Here is a 17,801-nt window from a genome sequence, read left to right as displayed (position 1 = left end):
ATACATATATCGAGGGTACTCACTCATTTTACTGTTAACATGTGAGCTAAAAGTTTGAAAATGTAGCTTTAAATAATTCTGCTAAGCTAATTATACTTCAACCAAAAAAAAAAAAAAAAAAAACACCAACTTTGCAACCATAAAGAAATGAAGAATGTTTTCCTATACTTGGGGTTGAGGGTAGGGGTGGGGAGTGGGCTGGTCTTTCATATTTTTCATAACTTAAATATACTAGCAAGTAATTCACAACACTTCACTCAGCAATTAAATATAGCAACTTGTGTTGATTTTTTTTTTTTTTCTCTCTTTTTCTCTTCAAAAAACAGGACAGTGAAATCCTGAGAAAGTTTTTCTGGGTTTTCCTCTATCACTTCTATCTGCCTCTTGTCCCTGAAGCTTGTCATTTGGAAGGAAGGACTATCAAGTTATTCAAAATCGGTGTTGGGTATTAAGAGTCCTGGGTTTAAGTTCCTTTGTCACTGGTATTCTGTGCTATCTTGAACAGTCCCATTTCTCTTATGATAAAATAGAGATAATCATACTTAGCACCCATCTCAAAGCAGTGTGCAGTGTGGATAAAGCACAATTTGTTCCTTCCATCAACCAAATGCAGAGCATCATTAATATAATCTTTAACATCATTGGTTTAAATTGCTATTTTATATACTTTCCCCTTTTAAAAATTATTTTCCTTTAAAAAAGAAGCAAAACAACACATTTCCAAATACCACTGCTTGTTTTCTAAACTTTACAAATTTAAATTTTCTCTGTATCTATTTCTGGTTCCCATTCTTTCACACACGCGTACACACACACTCATTCGTACACACACACTCATTCGATAACTTTATGGATGTGAGAGAAAAATCTCAAGATAACATAAAGAAATAAAGAGGGATTTGAAATAAGTTCTTTTATCCAGCTTTCCTTTAAGTTTTAAAGCTACACATCTAGGCCATAAAATCGTGGTGTTTATTTAATCTTCAAAATGTTTGTGTTAAGAATAATTCACAGACTCTTAAATCAGAAAGAACCTTAAGGAAACATCTAGAGCTATGATAATGCCTGGTACACAGTAAATGCTGAATAAACATTTAGTGAAGGAACATTTAGGGAGAAGGTTCTTACTGTAACTTAAAAAAGAAAAAAAATGAAAACAAAATCCCAAACTAAATCTGAGCATTAGAGGAGCTAAATTAATTGCTCAAGATTGTTTAGTGAGTTTAAGAGTTGGGTCTAGAATTTATTTCTCATAGTTTCCAGCTATGGTGTTTTCCCAGCAACCTGTTGACTTGCTTATATAGGACTGTCAAATATATATTTGTCAAAGACACATCATAGGAAAAAATAAAAATCAGAAGGCAAAGTCCTTGGGTTCACCATCTCCCAAAGTCATCCAAAATGCTCATATATGATGTGAAACATGTAGTGTAAATATCATATGTCTATAATATGCAAAATATAAATCTTGCATATATTGACTCAAAAGGTCTATTTTTAAGGGAAAGGGTCAATAGTCAACCTTCCATGACTTACTCTACTTTACAGCACTGTTTGTAGGTACACACAGGTGATCTGCAGTCCTCTGACCAGCTAGAATTAGAGTGGCTGTTTCAGCAAAATGATTATCTTTGTTTCTGTGTATTGTTGTGTTGATTTTTCTCAATTTACCTACGAATGAAGCTTTAACAACCTCAATCCATTACCGTCCTAATAAACTTATCTTGGACTATTTTGGCCTATGTGATAGCCAACCCATTGACAAAAGAAATCCAAGCTGATAAAGGTTTTCCTGGCCACTTGTTAGCCAGGTCATGCTGTAAAATCATAACACAATGCACGCCTCTTCCATGGGGCACCACAAGGCAACGATTAAAAAAAAAAAAAAAAAAACCCTCACTTCCATATCCAGTGGAGTTGTAGTTTATTACTATAACCCTCCCAAGTCAAAAGGACACCAATTTCAAGCCTTGCAACTTGGTGCAGACAGGGTTTTTCCCTCTCAACCCACTCTGCTGGGCCTCTCTACCTGTCCTCTCCTACTGTCTACAGGTCCCGAACATTAGAAAATAGAAAATGTGATGATCTTTGTGTGTCTCTGTAAAATGTGTGTATGTGTGCGTGTGTTTGGGTGTAACGGGCCTTCTGTTTGGTCGCGTGGCCTGTCCGTCACGGAGCGGGCCAATGGCAGGCTGCCTTATATAAAATGAGTGTTTTCAGTCTCTCCGGGTTGCATGTACTGTATGTGGAGCAGTGTACAGTGAAGCGGAGGCAGAGCGGCTCCGCGAGCTCCTCTCCACTTTCCCATAGAGAACCCCTGACTGGCCACTGAGGGCGAGCCACACACACGCCCTCGCGCCCGGCGAGCCCGCGAGGTAAGAGCCCCCCATCTCCAGCCCTTCTCGGGCGCTCTCCCCGCACTTTCTGTTTTCCTACTCACTTGAGAGCCGCCGGGCTGCAGCCCCAAGGACTCCTCGGCAGGAGCAGCGGCGGCGGCGGCGGCAGCCGGTAGGCTGGACTTGAGGAAGACGGAGGGAACCCCGCGCGTCCGGAGCCGCCGCCAGCCGGCCCGCTCCCTGGGCACTTTCCCCCTCCGCCAAAACTTTGGGTCGGGAGAGGTCGGGGGCGAGGGTCGCGGCGGCCGCGCCGGCGGCGGGTGGGGGGCGCGGAGGCAGTGCCCTGCGGGCGGGAGGCTGGGGGCCGGGCTGGGGAGTAGTAGGCCAGCCGGTGCCAGGCTGCGTTTGCAACCAGCACCTCTCGGCACACAGGCAGCGCCGCCCGAGAGGGGCACGGGAGCCGGGGCGCGGGCAGGAGCAGCCCGAGGAAAACAACAACAGAGCCCTCACGCCGGCGGGCGGCTCGTGGCCGCCCGGGGAGCCCCAAACTTCATCTCGGCTAAAGTACGTGGAGCCCAGCTTGGGCTCGGCTGCCGGGGAGGTGGGGCCTGGGGAGTCGGGGCAAGGGAGGAAGGTACGAGCAGCCAGCCCTCAGTGGATTGATTGAACGTTTCGAGTGCGTCGGTGACCGGGAACAGTTCATCTGGAGAGTTGGGATCTGGGTGTTCCGGCCCCGGAGATCGGTGCCCTCTCACCCCCCCACCCCTAACCAAATGCGCGGCGAGTAGAGAAAGTGCTGTTTTAGTGCCAGAGTGGCTAGGAGGAAGAATAGGGGGAGAGGGGGAAGAGGGTGAGGGAGTAGGGGAGAGAGAAGAGGGAGGGAAAGCCGGCGAGGGGGAGGGAGGGCAAGAGAGAGAGAGAGAGAGAGAGAACCGGAGAGAACGGGAGAGAGAGAGAACGAGAGAACGCGAGGGAAGAGAGGAGGGGGAAGAGGAGGAGGGAGGCTGTGTCAGGATTTTGCTTGAATGTGGGATTATGTTGTGTCAATAAGTTTAAGGTGGAGGGAGCGAAGCTGGGGGTGGTGGTGGAGGGGAGGAGGAAGGCCTTGGCTGTTAAAAGTCTTATTTCTGAAGGTAAGTTATGGCATTGCATGGTCGCGATGACAGAAAACTTGCAGATCCTTTATCCGGGGATGGGGTCGATGGCTCTAGAAAGAGCTCCCGAGCCCCTTAAGCCACACTCGTGTTACACTGTTATTTGCTGCGATCCGGGTCGCTAGTAAATTACCGAAATCAGACTCGAGGTTTCTTTTCCTCCTCCACCTCGTCTCGCTCGCTCACCCTCAGAGATGTATTATTATTATTATTTTTTATTTTTTGGTATTGTATGAAACTTAACGTGAGTCCTGTAATTTACAAGGACCCTGAATCCAAGAATCTGGAACACGTTTATGTGTGAAATATCCACGATCATTTCAGCTAAATGAGGAAGGTAAAACGAAACGATGCAAAAAGCTAAGACACAACATGTACGACAGAGGAGGGGGGGGGGAGAGGGAGAGACGGAGAGAGAAGCTATTTTTTGCTTTCCTTTCTGTAGAAAGGAAAATAAAACGTGCATTCCCCTTCTCTCCCGGTGTGTAGGGTCTAGTCAGTATTTTAACTGTCTGAGGACAAATTAGTCCAGGTGGATCTCGTTGAAAAGTTTCGTGAGGTGGGGTGGAGGTGGGGGGGGGGTACGAAGGGGAAGGTGGGTGGAGGTGGTGGGGGATGGGGACGGAGCGAGCTCTGCCTCTGCTAATGGTCATTGGCCTGGGGCTTTGAAACCATTGCCTGTCCTGCTAATGACACGTCCAGTTCTAGTCTCCCGGCCGCGGACGCCGGGCTGCCGGGGACTGGGGTACTTTCCCCGCGCGGGGAGGGGCGTTCTTCGCCATCCCTTGGGGTTGCCCACTCGCGGCGTGGGAGGCCCCCCCACGCGCGCCCCCTCTTATGCGCGCCGCCGCCACCTCTGCTCGCATGACTTTTGTAGCCAGCCCGCGGCGAGGGGGCGCAGGGGGTCCCCGGTGCGGATGTCCCCGCGCGGCCACCCAGCTCCCGCCCCACGCGCGCCGCGCGGTCCAAGCCCGGAATGGCAGCGCCGGGCCGGGCGGCCGTGCCTCCCCGGGGGGCAGCGGAGGCAGCAGCGGAGGCAGCAGCGGTGGCGGCGGGATCTTCGCCGGGGCCCGCGGGAGGAGGAGGAGAGGGAGGAGGAGGAGGGGAAGGAGGAGGAAGACGAGGAGAGGGAGGTGTTTTCTGCCCAGACCGCCGCCAGTTCGAGCGGGCACGGCGACGGGGCCACCCCACTCGTTGCTTCTCCGTTATGGAAAGGTGTTTAGCAGACTTTTACGCCCGGAGTGTGGGATTTACACTTCATTTTTTTTCTCCCCCCTCTTCCCCAAAGCAAGATGGACTCTATTCCCTTTCTCTTTCTCCCTCTGCCTCTGTCTTGTCAGCCTTTAAGATCGACATTTTGTACTAAGATGCAAACTTGATGGTGACCAGCAACAAAGCCGGGGTGGGATCCCTCGCTCCCTTCCTCCCTCTCCGTTTCCCATCTCCCCCCACCCCGACCTGGTGGCCCTGCACTAGACACCGGGGGCTCTGGCGAATGTGTTCCCCGCTCGGTTCCGATCTCTAATCTCGGGATTGTGACCGGGGCCGGGCGTTTGGGCGACATATGTGGCCGCCCAGGTCTGCAGGGCTGAGGGCTGCGCTACCTGGACCCGCTGCCGTCGCCTTGCCACCTCCGGCCGGCTTCTGAGCACTGGGAGATTCGGACTGCCTGTCGATTGCCATGATTTGGTTCCTGGTGCATTTCTCCTGGGGACGGCGATCACTTGTGCAAGTTGATAAATGAGCACGGCGTGGGTTTGGGGTGTGCCGAATTGATCAACTTTCTGCCTTGTACATTACCGGGAGTAGGGTGAAAGTGTGCTGGAGACACCCTAGAATGCCAACTGGGCTACCCTCAGCCTCTGCCCTTGGAAAACTGGGAGCTCTTTCCCTTAATTGCCCCACAGCACGTAGGGGTGGGGATGGCGAGAAGGAGTGGTTGGTGGGGAGCGGGCCTCCTGGGTTTCGGGGTCCTTCCTTCGTAGATGTTGCAGGAGTTCGCCCTCAACTGTAAAGCTATATCATACTGATGATGTACCTTTATTTGATACTTTATAGGTCACTATCATATGACAGAGGTTTTGCCGCAGTTCATCTTCCTCTCTGTGTACTTTCCACTTGCCTTCCTGAGTAAGTATGCAAACTCTTCATATAGGGAAGCTAGCTGATATTAGTAATGACCTAAGGGTCCTTACTGTACACGTCAGAAGATGCCTTTTTGGGCTTGTAGCACCCCAGAAATCTTGTCCCATTGAGTTTCCCATAGCAGATTTTTAGTATTTAGAATTCGGCTATGGGTATTATTATTTTAACATAGTTTAAATGTCCGTTTAATATTTTTCTGCAAGTGTCATTTGAATACTTATTTTCTCTTTTTATTTCATAATGAAATTTTGCATAGAGTTGAAGGCCTAGGGAATTTGATGCTAGATAATATTGTAGAAAGATTGTAGCTTGTGAGTGGAGAGAATTATTAAAAAACCCAAGGAAGCATTGCCCAGAAGACCTCTCTAAATTACAGTATCTGACATTTGTTTACTTTTTTCTGGGCACTCTTTTCTTGGGAACTTGTGCTGTTTATGACAGTTACCCTTGTAGTAGGGAAGGTGGACTGGGCAGTGTGGTAAATCTAGCATTTAGTGTATCAGCTTGATTCAGAAGCAAGTAACTGTCCTAATGCATTGAGTTTGCTTCAGAACTTCTAAATTTGGAGAAATTGGGTATATTTTGACAGTCTGTGTATGTGAAAAATGGCAACTTTGAAATCTGTTGCTAAGTACTCTTTTCAGATCTGTGCCCCTAATTGGAAAAGTTGGTGAAATAATGTGGGACAGTAAGTGCCTAAAAAGTTTGTTTTTGAGAAGTAGCCCTCTAGGTGAAAACTGAGGGTTTAACATTTGAAAGCAGCGTGGTAAGCCCAAACTTCAGAAAACCAACGTGTAATTTTGCTCCTCCACTGCAAGAAACACCTCAGGTATTCTTAAATTGCTGATAATTTAAGAAAACTGGTCATACAAATTATGTAAATCAGTTTTGGTGCTTTGTAATAGTATCATAATGAAGACAGACTGTATTTTGTGAATGAAAATGAACTTGAATTCAGTTTTCCATAAAAGAAAAAGAAAAGGGACCTTCTTTTGTTTTGTTCCATGACTTGCTGTAATACTGTGTGTCACCAAAAGATTGTCTTAATATTGAGAGAAATTGAATTTGAAGACCAAGCTTTTCTGGTAGTTTTTCTGTTTTCTGTATGGTAGCAAAGTATACTTTGACATTGCTGAGAACTTTAGATGATATATAACAGAAGCTCTGTATCCAGCTTTCTTTAATGGAATGTAAAATATCTTGTTATTTCAGATAGTTAGGAGAGCCTCCTAATACGTCACATGCATAACAGTCAGAATGAGATGGGTCTGTAAGATGAATTTAGTGCACACTGAAATATGGGATTTCAGCTTCTTTGATTTTTTTTTTTTAAGCTTGTTTGCAAGAGAAGTTTTTCATTTTTGAACATATGGCAAGAGTATTCAAAATGCATTCCTGATTACTAAAGAACACCACATTTATACATGTGAGGCACATTATTTTGTTCACTGTCGCAAACTTTTAATGTTAGTTCTTTCCCCATGGAAATGTGTTTTACCAATTCAGAATTTAAAATGGGAATCAGCAATTTCCAGAATAAAAGCGATCTGATGAGTTCTTGCATTTGTTTGAGATATCAAATAACTGCTTCATTAAAACAATATTTTCAAGCAAAGTCTTGGTCTTTGAAGTCAGAGTAGTTTTTATAGTGTAAAACTTGAAGTAGTGATTTGAAAAAGTCACACTGACAATGAAATACAAGTTATTTGGCTTGGTTTATAAGGCTTAATTTTTCAAGATAAGATTTTAGATACGAGTTTTGCTTCTATATGGCCAAGAGTTTTCAAACCTCCTATTTTATTATTCTGCATACCTCTATTAAATTCTGAAACGGAAATCTTAATTTGCATTTCACATTTATTGAAAGAGGGGTTCATCTATGTTATTTCTTAGTGGTACATCTTTGTATGTATTATGGCAGTTTTAGGAAGAATCTTCCCCTAGGGTCTTAGATACTAATAGAACTTTGCAATTTTGATACTTTCTTTTTTTTAATATCCATCTTGATTTTTATATCCAAATTTAAAAAAAAGTTCCAGGTTTATGAGTTTGTGAAGTAGCTCTGCTTTTAATGTATATCTAGCTCTGCTGTACAACTTGAAAAGTATGTAGGACCTTTGACCTTATAGATTTGTTCTTTATACTTCATCCATTGAGACAGATTTGTTTAGACATTGAATTTAAAACATAGCTCTGAGTGAAAGTGAGGATGAATATATAATTATGGCTGGCTTGTGCTGTAAGTAACTATGTAATTGATAATGTTTTTTGTGTATAGTTAAAGGACCAACGACCTTAAAATAATGTGGCACAGCTCATGAAAGTCTAATTCATCAGCTAAAGTTTTTTAAAGCCATATTTTTCAGTAAAATTACAGATGTAATTTCTAATTATTAATCATCAGTCAATATACTTACGGTTTATGTTTTCCAACATTTCATAAAGAATGTGGTTAAAGCAAGGGCCATATTTTTACTGGGATCCTACCATGAATATCAATTACTTTAATATTAGAAGTCTTTAATAGAAGTGGTAAAGACTTCACAGTTCAACCCTATTAAAAGAAGTTTTTGAAAATAGCCTCACTATAGATATGGCTGTTTTTGCTATACTAAAAGAAATCCCTGGAATTACTAGTCCATTGCAAGAGTGCAGAAGTGTTTAAAATTGTATTTTTAAATGTTCTGAATTACTAAATATAGGCAATTAATTTGGCATGTTGCATCACCACCAGTGTGGAATATATTTTAAAATTTAAGCTTAAGCAGGTATTTAGCTTAAGAAGAAGACACTTTTCTTGAACTTGTAGTTTGAGGTCCACCTTGTTTTTAACATTTCCTTACCAAAGGCACCTTTTAAAATAGGTCTGACTGATATCTTCTGTATTTTTAATCAGCCTTCCTCTCAATATGAAATGAAAACAGACCCAAATTATAAAAACATTGTAGTTTCACCCCTTCATTTTTATTACATGCCCCAAGTAAATTGGATGCAAGCGGTCCTCAGGCCATACTTTGAGAAACACTGCTCTGAAGGTAGTAAAAACTAAGGCTAAATATTGAATGGATGTTCTTCCATCTTGAAGATTCTGTGACTATAATTCCATCCATGAGCTTGTACTACCTCAAGGGCAGTCGCAACACACTGTGTCGAACTGTAGAGATTTCTATGTTTTAAGTCATACCTGAGGAGAGCATCTTTTGCATTTAGCCTCTCAACATTCGTATGTGTTCATATTATCCCTTAGAAGGCAATTACAGTTTCTTGAAATGCCAGGACATCATTGTAAAACTGTAAAGATATATCCAGAAAATCCTCATGTGTTAATAGGGATTGTTTTTTTTTTTTTCTTTCAAAGGAAAAGATAAGGTGAGAATTGAAATAAGTACCAATTACACAACAGAAATGCAAGAGAAGACAAGCCAATAAAGAATTCTGTCTAAAAAGTGTATATAAACAGAGAATGAAAGAGTAAGGGAATGAAAGATTTAAAGGATTAAGTATAGACCATGAAACACTGACACACCTTCCAAATATAAGTTTAATAAGTTAAAAATATATCAGTTCAAGGATCTAGATAGAGTAAAATAACTTCAGATCGTGAGGAGGCTGTATAAAATTTAAAGTAAAATTAAGAATGAATTGGAGTTTAGGAAATCTTAGAAAAGTGAAAAGTATTGTAAAATATTGATTAAATAATTAAACCAGTAGTTAAATATAGCCCTTGGGTGAAAAGATCAGGGAATAAAACAGAAACTCCTGGATTGAAATAACTGAGATCCTGAAAAAGACACAAGTTTGGATATTTTGTAAAGGGAATAATTAAATAAATGATCAATAACTTATTTGAAAGAACAAATAAGAATGGGGATAAAAGTTGCTTAAAACAACTGAATTTCTCAAATGTTTTTGAGATTTGTGGTAAGAAATACTTTTTCTATTCCAATACACATATAAAACCTGGAACAAAAGTTTCCTGAAATAGTACTAAGAGCAGTGCTCTGATAATTTCCTATTCCTGTCTAACCTTTATAAACCTAATCTGTTTCAAACTATTTTATTAAAAGACAGAGTGTCATTCATGAAATTTATTTTATGACTTAAATTAAAAAAACACCGGTATGCTTGCAAAATATAGAAATCCCCAGCCCTCATCTTCATATTCTGATTCAGTGTATCTAGGGTAGGGCCTTGGAATCTGCATTTTAACTAATACTGCTGGTGATTCTGAAGCAGCTGTGAGGTCCCCTGATACTCTTGGAGGAATTCTCATTTAAGGGACTTATGGATAAAGATTGAATGGGCGTTACGTACTTGAATGTGGAGTTAGAGTTTATTGACTACAGAGGTCTCTCTTCCGGAGCTTCAAGATTGTATGGCTGTATTTCAGTCAGCATGTTTACAATACTCAGAGGACCCTTATCCCCCTCCATAGATGTTCCACTGTAGCAGGTATAGAATAGGAAGCAGAGGCTTTGCAGCTGAAGAGCCCTGGGTTTCACTCTTGATGGCTCTCTAGTTTATAAGCTGAGGGACTTTGGGCTTATATGGACACAGAATAAACTTCCATTATCATATGTGCAAAAGGGCATCTTAATATTTACCATACAGCAGAATGAGAATTACATAAGACAGTAAGGTCTATAATGACCCTTATCCACAGACAGTACTCAATAGGATATGTTTTTATAGTTATATCTCATCTCACTCCAACTCCCACCAAGTTTGAAGTTTTTCAAGGCCGTGCATTTCAGTTTTTTGTTTCAACTCTAGTATCATGAAGCAGTGGTGCATTTTTAACTGAATGTGGGGTGCTGGACAAGCAAGTTATTACTGAAGGAAATAAGAATAACCAGAAGGGAAGAAAAGAAAAAAACAGCTGAAGCATGCCACATATAAGTACAGTGCTTCTTGAAGTTTGGGGAATGATTCTTGTACCTCTTTAAAAAAAAGATATCTCGCAGGACAGGACACCATTCAGAATGGTTAGGTGACAGCATTAGACTTTCTCTCAAGTGACTTTGATGCATCCTGGAATGTCTTAGAGCATCATTCCTCAAACTTTCTACCCACACGCATGCGACTGATGTTTTCATATGGGACTCTATGATTCTTTGGTGATAGACATAGATAAATTATGCAGTTGACTATATAGGTAGTTCACAGTGTGATAAAGCCATTTCTTTCCCTTTCAGTAAAGTCTGTCAGAAAATAAGCAAGAGTGATGTTATTATGATGAAAATCTTGAATACACCCATATATATACTTGTAAAATCCTTTAAACTGTACATTAATTTTTCATAACTAATTACTTGGGGGGACTCTTCACAACCAGTTACAACATGTTTGTGTCAAGGCATGAAGATTGAGGAGCATTATATCCAAAGTTCATAACAAATTATATCATACAAAATGGCACTTCAATCGAAAAGAGGGACAAACTAGAGAGAGGATGCATGGGAAATACCCTAAATCCCTGAAATCTTGAACAGTATGAAAATCAAAAGCCTGGGGATATGCACCCTGTGGTTAAATGCAAGGGAAGTACCAAAGACTATTAGTACTATGGTTCTCAAACTTGAATACTCATTGCCTCTAACACAGACATTTATTTTTAAGTAGTCTCAATGTTCATTTAATTTATTTGAATAAATTAAAATGAAATAACCTTTGTATTTCCTAACTTTCTAGGGTTTTTTTTTTTCTTTTGGGCTGCACCCTGCAGCTTCTGGGATCTTACTTTCCTGACCAGCGATTGAACTCGGGTCTTCAGTAGTGAGAAGGCAGAGTCCTGACAACTGAACCACCCAGCTGTTCCCTGGCTTTTAAGGATGTATTTGCCAGGAACATCTTACTTTGCTGAATTTTAATTTGCCATACTTTTTCATCTCTAGTAAATTAGTGAACTGTATCTTGATCTGGAGTGGTATTGGGTATATATTTGCAATCTTGTATCTAAAAATACCTCTGAAAAAGTAATGTTTTTGTTTTTCCAAAAGTTTGACATTGAAACTCACTTGATGTCAAAACCTGACCCAGATTGTCATGGGCCTTTTTAAAATAGTTTTTAAAGCCCACTTAGAATATTCACATATTTTGCTATAAGTAGTAGTATGGTACGTTATGAAGTACTAACCTAAATTGAGCTACGAATGTTACATAAAGCATGCAGTATGCTCAATCTGATCTTTTTAAAGCCCACAAAAAATCTGATGTGTACTTGGACCTAAGGGTTTCATATAAGGGATTGTGATCTTATTGTATTAACTTTCTTAGTTCACAAAGTGAAAATATAGGGTATTCCTACTCGTTTAGCTCAATGAAAATCCTTTTGCTAATTTTGATCATAGATCATCTGAACATTTTGAGTTCATTGCAAGGGGATAGATCATGGAAGCCGTGTTAACATCATATATTAACTCAGACTATCTGTCTGTTGAAACCCTTGGCTTCAAATATAAATGTGGAAGGCATCAGAGGTTATCAAGACAAGGAAACAAAATGGCAGTGCATAAAATCATTTGTGCCTCCTGCACTGAGCAGAGTGAAAGGCTTGTGGGTAAGGAAAGCTTAGACACACACACACGCACAATCACATGCACACTAGCTGAACCTCATCCATCCATTTTGACATTGTTGATTCTTTTTTGGTTGTTGTAGTTTTTATTTTATTAAACAAACACACACTTATAGCTGTAACTTTTGAAACTTGTGCCTTGTTGAACATTGCTTATAACAGTGAACAAAACTTAGGTTACTTTCATTACGGTTTACTCTTAGGAGAAGTTTCATGAAGGAATTATATTTCCTTTATTACTCTGCTACTTGAATGTTTCTTTCCTTCAGTCAGAAAGGTAAAAGTGAAAGTGTTTTCTGCAAATTTGGTTTCCTCTCAGGTGAGAATGTTCCTGGGTTGTATTTTATAGAGGTCCTAGGTATCTTTATTTTTAATAATTAACTGTGAAATGCTGAATCTTTTATCTGTACTTCTAATTTCCTATAAAAAAGCACTATAAAATTGAAAAGTATGAAGTGAGAGTCTATATGGCTCTCTAGGAATAAAGTAGTAGCTGTGTCTGAACTACTGTTAGGCCAAGACTTAATCTTCATTTGTTAGATTAAAACTATTAATGGCTAAAGAAAGTCTTCTTATTTGTTGATTCGACTACATCCTTTGATGTGGGAAAGCTACAGATTGAGTCATTCAGAGGGAGTCTTATTAGCAGTCCTGAATCTTTTAATATTAAAAATTGCTGAGTTATTTTTCAGCTTTTGGTGAGCCTCTCAAAACTCACCCAAGTGTAGAGTTCTCATTGACTGCAAAGAGAATGTTGTGGAGCATGGAACAAAATGAGAAAATAATTCTCTACATCCAACTGTCAAACTTGGATTATATTTTGTGTTACTGAAGTTATTATTTTTTTCTCTCTCTCCCTTCTGTTCTTCCTTTTCTCTCCTCCTTCTCTCCCCCTTTATCTCTGTCCTGTTTCTCTCAGCCAATTATATTCACTAATGTGCATCTGTGATACTGCCTAGAAACATCTGAGGATGGGAATGTGGGATTGAACGTTTTTTTTTTTTTTACCATTATTTGATTTTAAAGATTTATTTGTAGCTTTTGAGTCCTTTTAGTATTCATCACTACATATAATGAAGTTGTCAATTATGAATTTGATACTTACACAGTCCCTTATAAAGTCTTTTAGGAACAGTTATTAGACGCCGTTAGGACGGCTACGTGAAATAAAGGCACCTGTTGTTTTTATGAAGTAAATTCCTTATCCAGTCATTTTTGTTTTTTAGAGTGGTAGCATGATTACATGGTTTCACGTATATTTAAGGGAAAATTAAATGCAGTTTTTAGGAGGGTAGCCCAAATAGTATTTCACTTTGGGAGGAAGGGAGGAAGATAATTTGCAGTCAAACTCTACCACTGAGCTGGACCCTTTGGGAGAAAGATATTTGGACTGAGAGCCTCCTTATGAAGTGTAAGTTTTATTTTTATTTTATTTTATTTTTTTTTATTTTTTTTTATTTTTACTACTTTATTTTTCATAACAGCTTTCTGATGAGAGGTAACCCTGTTTTAATGACGAGGAAACCAAGTCTCAGGTTAAGTCATTTGTTGGAAGTCACACAGCTAGCAAGTGACTGTGCCAGGCTTAGAATGCCTGTCTGCAGTGCCACCGTCTCCTGGGCTTGTTCTCTGCATACCTGCTTTTAGGACCACATTCCAAAAGGTTACAAATGAACGGTTTGAGGCTACTTATAGCTAAGAATTACCTCTAATTTTTCTTTCTCCTGAAAGAGAAATCATCTTCTTTTTGAAGTGATGGGGCTTGGAACACTGTCCTCTATCAATCTTAGGAAAGGTGGATGAGAAAGTCTCTGAGCTGGGGCTGGTTGTCAGTTTTCGTCTGTGAGGTCACAATCAAAGACAAAACTGGCCTCAAACTTAGTTTAGAAATTAATAGTTAGAGAACTTCCTTTCTGTTTGGTGTATCCAGGATAGAAATGTCTAATAACAACAGTTACTGATTTCACTATTTGTTAATTCCTTTGGTACAGCAGTAGTAGCAATCATCATTCATTCTTCATAAGAAGTTGTTTTTCTTGCTGAACAGTCTATATGTTTTTAGTCTGGTACTCTTAAATACTTAATCAGTGAATATATTTTACAAAAGGAATTTAACATAGTGTTATAAAATAGTTTTCTGGAATTTGGTTTGAAAAGAAATCAGTATTCATGGAAAAAAATTATTAAGCAGATTTCATAGACACATTGCAGTGTTGTTCTAATGAGCAAACATGAATTAGAAGGTCAGTCAAAAGTTAATCAGTTTTCAAAGTGATTTCTGGGTACTTTTGATTTATTTTATGTAAGAAATTTGTTTCTGCTATGATAAGTAGAGATTTTATAAATTACACATTTACATACATGTAGCAAATGATTTAAAAAAGACAAAGTAACATGTTGCTTTTTTGGTACTGAGAGCCCTATTCACCTGAAATTAAATTCTTTTATCTTTGCAAATTCAGCAAAGTTAGAGCCGAATTCAGATATAGGAAAATAAAAAGTTTGTTGTTCTTTTTAAGTGACTTCTCTTTTCCCCTGAACCCTGAAACATAGAAATAGGATATTTTTCTGTTTTGGCAAAGTAGTTTCTGTGGATGATAATCTTATGAAGCGTGCTCTTGCTGGGTTCTGCTCAGTGATGCGTTAGGGTGTGTCAGGCTTCCATTTCTTGTCTTTCATCCCCCCTACAATAAAGTACTTCCATATTTCTCATTCAGGTAGGCTGGTAAACTGAGTAAGTTTTGTGGCATCTGATACCTTTTTTTTGACTTGTTTTCTTGAGTCATGTTCAAAGATCACTTTGCATGTTATATAATTTGGTCAAGTATAGGTGAGATTCAGGTAGCAAAAGCTTACTGATTTAATTCACTGGTCATATATTGGGTGCCTACAGTGTATTGATGCTGATTTAAACTTTGAGGATTTAAAGATGAATGTGGAACAGCCCTTATCCTCAAAGCAAGCATCTTCTACTGACTGGAAAAGTCCAGTAGATATGAATGTATATGTTATTCTGTGCTAATTGTTCTGACAGATATGGCATAAAATAGTACTAAGTAAAAACCACTTAAAAATTGGCCAGTTCCAACATAGGAGCTGACATTGAAATATGAAAAGGATTTCTTCCTGTCCCACTATATATGTCCTAACTACCATCAGGGTTATAAACTCATTTGGTCCAAGCACCAGAGTGGATTTTAAAAATTAGACTTTTGACCGTAATTTGGCTGGCATTTCTTTATTATTTTGGCATTTAGTCTAGTTATTTTTGCATTTAGTACATTATTTTGGCTTTTAGTCTATTTTAAAAACCAGTGACTTTTTGATAAAGTTTTCAACCTATATTAAGTTACATTACAGTCAAGTGTTTTGGGGCTTCCCTGGTGGCTCAGATGTAAAGAATCTGCCTGCAGTGCGGGAGACCTGGGTTCGATCCCTGGGTGGGAAAGATTCCCTGGAGAAGGGAATGGCTACCCACTCCAGTATTCTTGCCTGGAGAATTCTGTGGACAGAGGAGCGTGGCAGGCTACAGTCCATGGGGTCGCAAAGAGTAGGACCCGACTGAGCAACTAAAACACACACAAGTGTTTTGGACTTTCTTTATTTTTACTTTTTTATTTATTACTATTAATGTCACAGTCTGAAAGGACAACACTTTTGAAGTAAAGGGAACGGTTCGAGGACTCCACGCACTTATACCAAATCATGTTAAAAGTATAGTGAATAGAAAAAGTTTGAGCTGTGTGTTCAAACACATTCTAATAAAAATGGTGTAAACTACTATTTCTAACACTGCTTCTTACTTACATAAATATACTAGTTAAAGTATATTTATTAATAAGATTTCAAGCCCAGACTCTAACCAGGTAAAAATGTACTTTTCTATGAGAAATTATAGATTAAAATTATATTATTTAATATAAAATTTATTAAAATTAAAATAGATTAAAAATTATGCTTAGTGCTTCCCTCAACCTTTGTTACAACTGTGGTGTCTCTCATGTTTTAGTAAGCCATGACCTGTAAGGGACACATGAGTTTCTCTTTTATGCTTAGTAATCTAGGTTCTGGTCTTTGGATTTCCCTTTGACTTGATCAGATCTTCAACATCACATTTTAAAATCATAACTTTTGTATTTATTACACCTCAGGGTGTATTCATTTTTACCCAGTTTTATTTGTGGCCCCCTTTTGACTGGTCATTTCTGGACATCATCAGAGTTTAGATTAAAACTTTGTTTCGAAAATACTGTGTGCTCAGTGTTCCAGATGCCAACCCTGGGTGCTTTAATAAAAAATACATTCATAAGCAAAATCATAAGGAAGAAACTGATCTGGGAAAATATTTCTTGGTAAGCTCACACCGTTGATAATGACCCTAATGTTTACATTAAAGAAGCAAAGAGGAATGGAGAAACACAGAAAAATATCTTGTGAGTCTTCTTTCCGTTCTATCATGGGGCTCTTTGGCATCATGGAAGTACAGTTACTCAGATCTCATTTAACTGTCCTCATGGTAATAATGAATTTCTCTTTTAAGTTTTGTGTATGGATATGCATTCTTGTCTCATTTGGTGCTATACATTCTTAGTTGTCCCAGACAACATGTTCAGATTTGTTGTAAGGTCCAGGGTTTTAAAAAGTTTTAATAATTTTCTACCTATAGCCTGTGCATAAATTTAAATCCATACAGAAGTCTTCTGTAGCTTGAAAGGTCTTGGGAATGGGTCTTGAGGAATGGACACAGAGTTATAGATCTGAGGATCTGGTCTCACTCACATAGTGATGAGTTTACTGTATCATAAATCAGTGGTGGATTTTATTTCTTGAATTCTTTTTAGGTAACCATATGTATCATTCCTGACTTACTTCAGGTATAGCTATCTCATCATAAAGTCTGATATATAGATCTCAATAGTTAGGGTGATTGGCGCTTTTCTTCATTAAAGATGTTTTCTTGGAAAGTTTTGACTTCCTTAGTTTTTCAGAACTAACTATATATCCTTATTGACAGATTATAATTTCAGAGCGTTTCATATGTGTTTCTAATTGATCTTTAGTTAGCAGTGGGTACTTGAAGTTTTACCATTCCCAGGTCCTAGTCGTAATCAGTGGTCTGTGAAGTACACAGAGGGGTGCTGCATAAAGGAATCCAGTGCTGATCATTATAAAGAAGAGCAATCTTTGGTAAAGCAAATACTTGGTGCCTCTATCATATCTGTTTGGTAATTCTGGGTTCCGTATATTGATTTGTCTTTATTTTATACAGCATGTATTTATTGAGTACTCAGTATATATAATGCCAGACTAGGAATTCTGGGGCTTGCAGAATAAAATGGTAGCGGCTCTGGCTTCAGGATGTTTCTGGTATAGTAATGACACACATATACCAGATGTGGAATAGAAAGTAGCAATGCTGTGATATCCGTGGGACACGGGGATGGTGAATATATGGTTGTTAGGAGACAGTTAGGGAGGAAGATTGAGATGGATGTGAACTTCGGTTGTTTAGTTTAATGTTTAGGCATCCTTGCCAAAACGCTTCCCAGGCTAGTGGGAAGTCCAGGCTAACCCCATCGTGGCAGACAG

At 39.6% G+C, this 17,801-nt stretch overlaps 1 protein-coding gene across 39 annotated transcripts in view; it reads left to right on the top strand.

Moving 5' to 3' along the window:
* Nucleotides 1-2,255: 2,255 nt before the first annotated feature.
* The window catches only part of BBX (BBX high mobility group box domain containing), a 297,568-nt gene continuing 282,022 nt past the window's right edge, over nt 2,256-17,801 (top strand). For 14 of the 39 annotated variants that reach the window (XM_086408179.1, XM_086408500.1, XM_086408481.1 and 11 more), the window contains exons 1-2: nt 2,256-2,375; nt 5,549-5,620. The gene's annotated coding sequence lies outside the window, so the exon portion shown is untranslated. Of the gene's footprint in view, nt 2,509-2,530; nt 2,901-3,072; nt 3,470-3,573; nt 3,828-5,548; nt 5,621-17,801 lie in introns of those variants that run through there. The other 25 variants (XM_086408330.1, XM_086408418.1, XM_086408095.1 and 22 more) reach the window with 10 other exon arrangements.

This window comes from Bos grunniens, chromosome 1, assembly GCF_055505025.1.
Source record: "Bos grunniens cultivar Pamir isolate PY7600 chromosome 1, Bosgru_T2T1.0, whole genome shotgun sequence".
NCBI lineage: Eukaryota > Metazoa > Chordata > Mammalia > Artiodactyla > Bovidae > Bos > Bos grunniens.
Note: the sequence above shows the minus strand (reverse complement) of the source record. Positions and strands in the feature narration are given on the sequence as shown.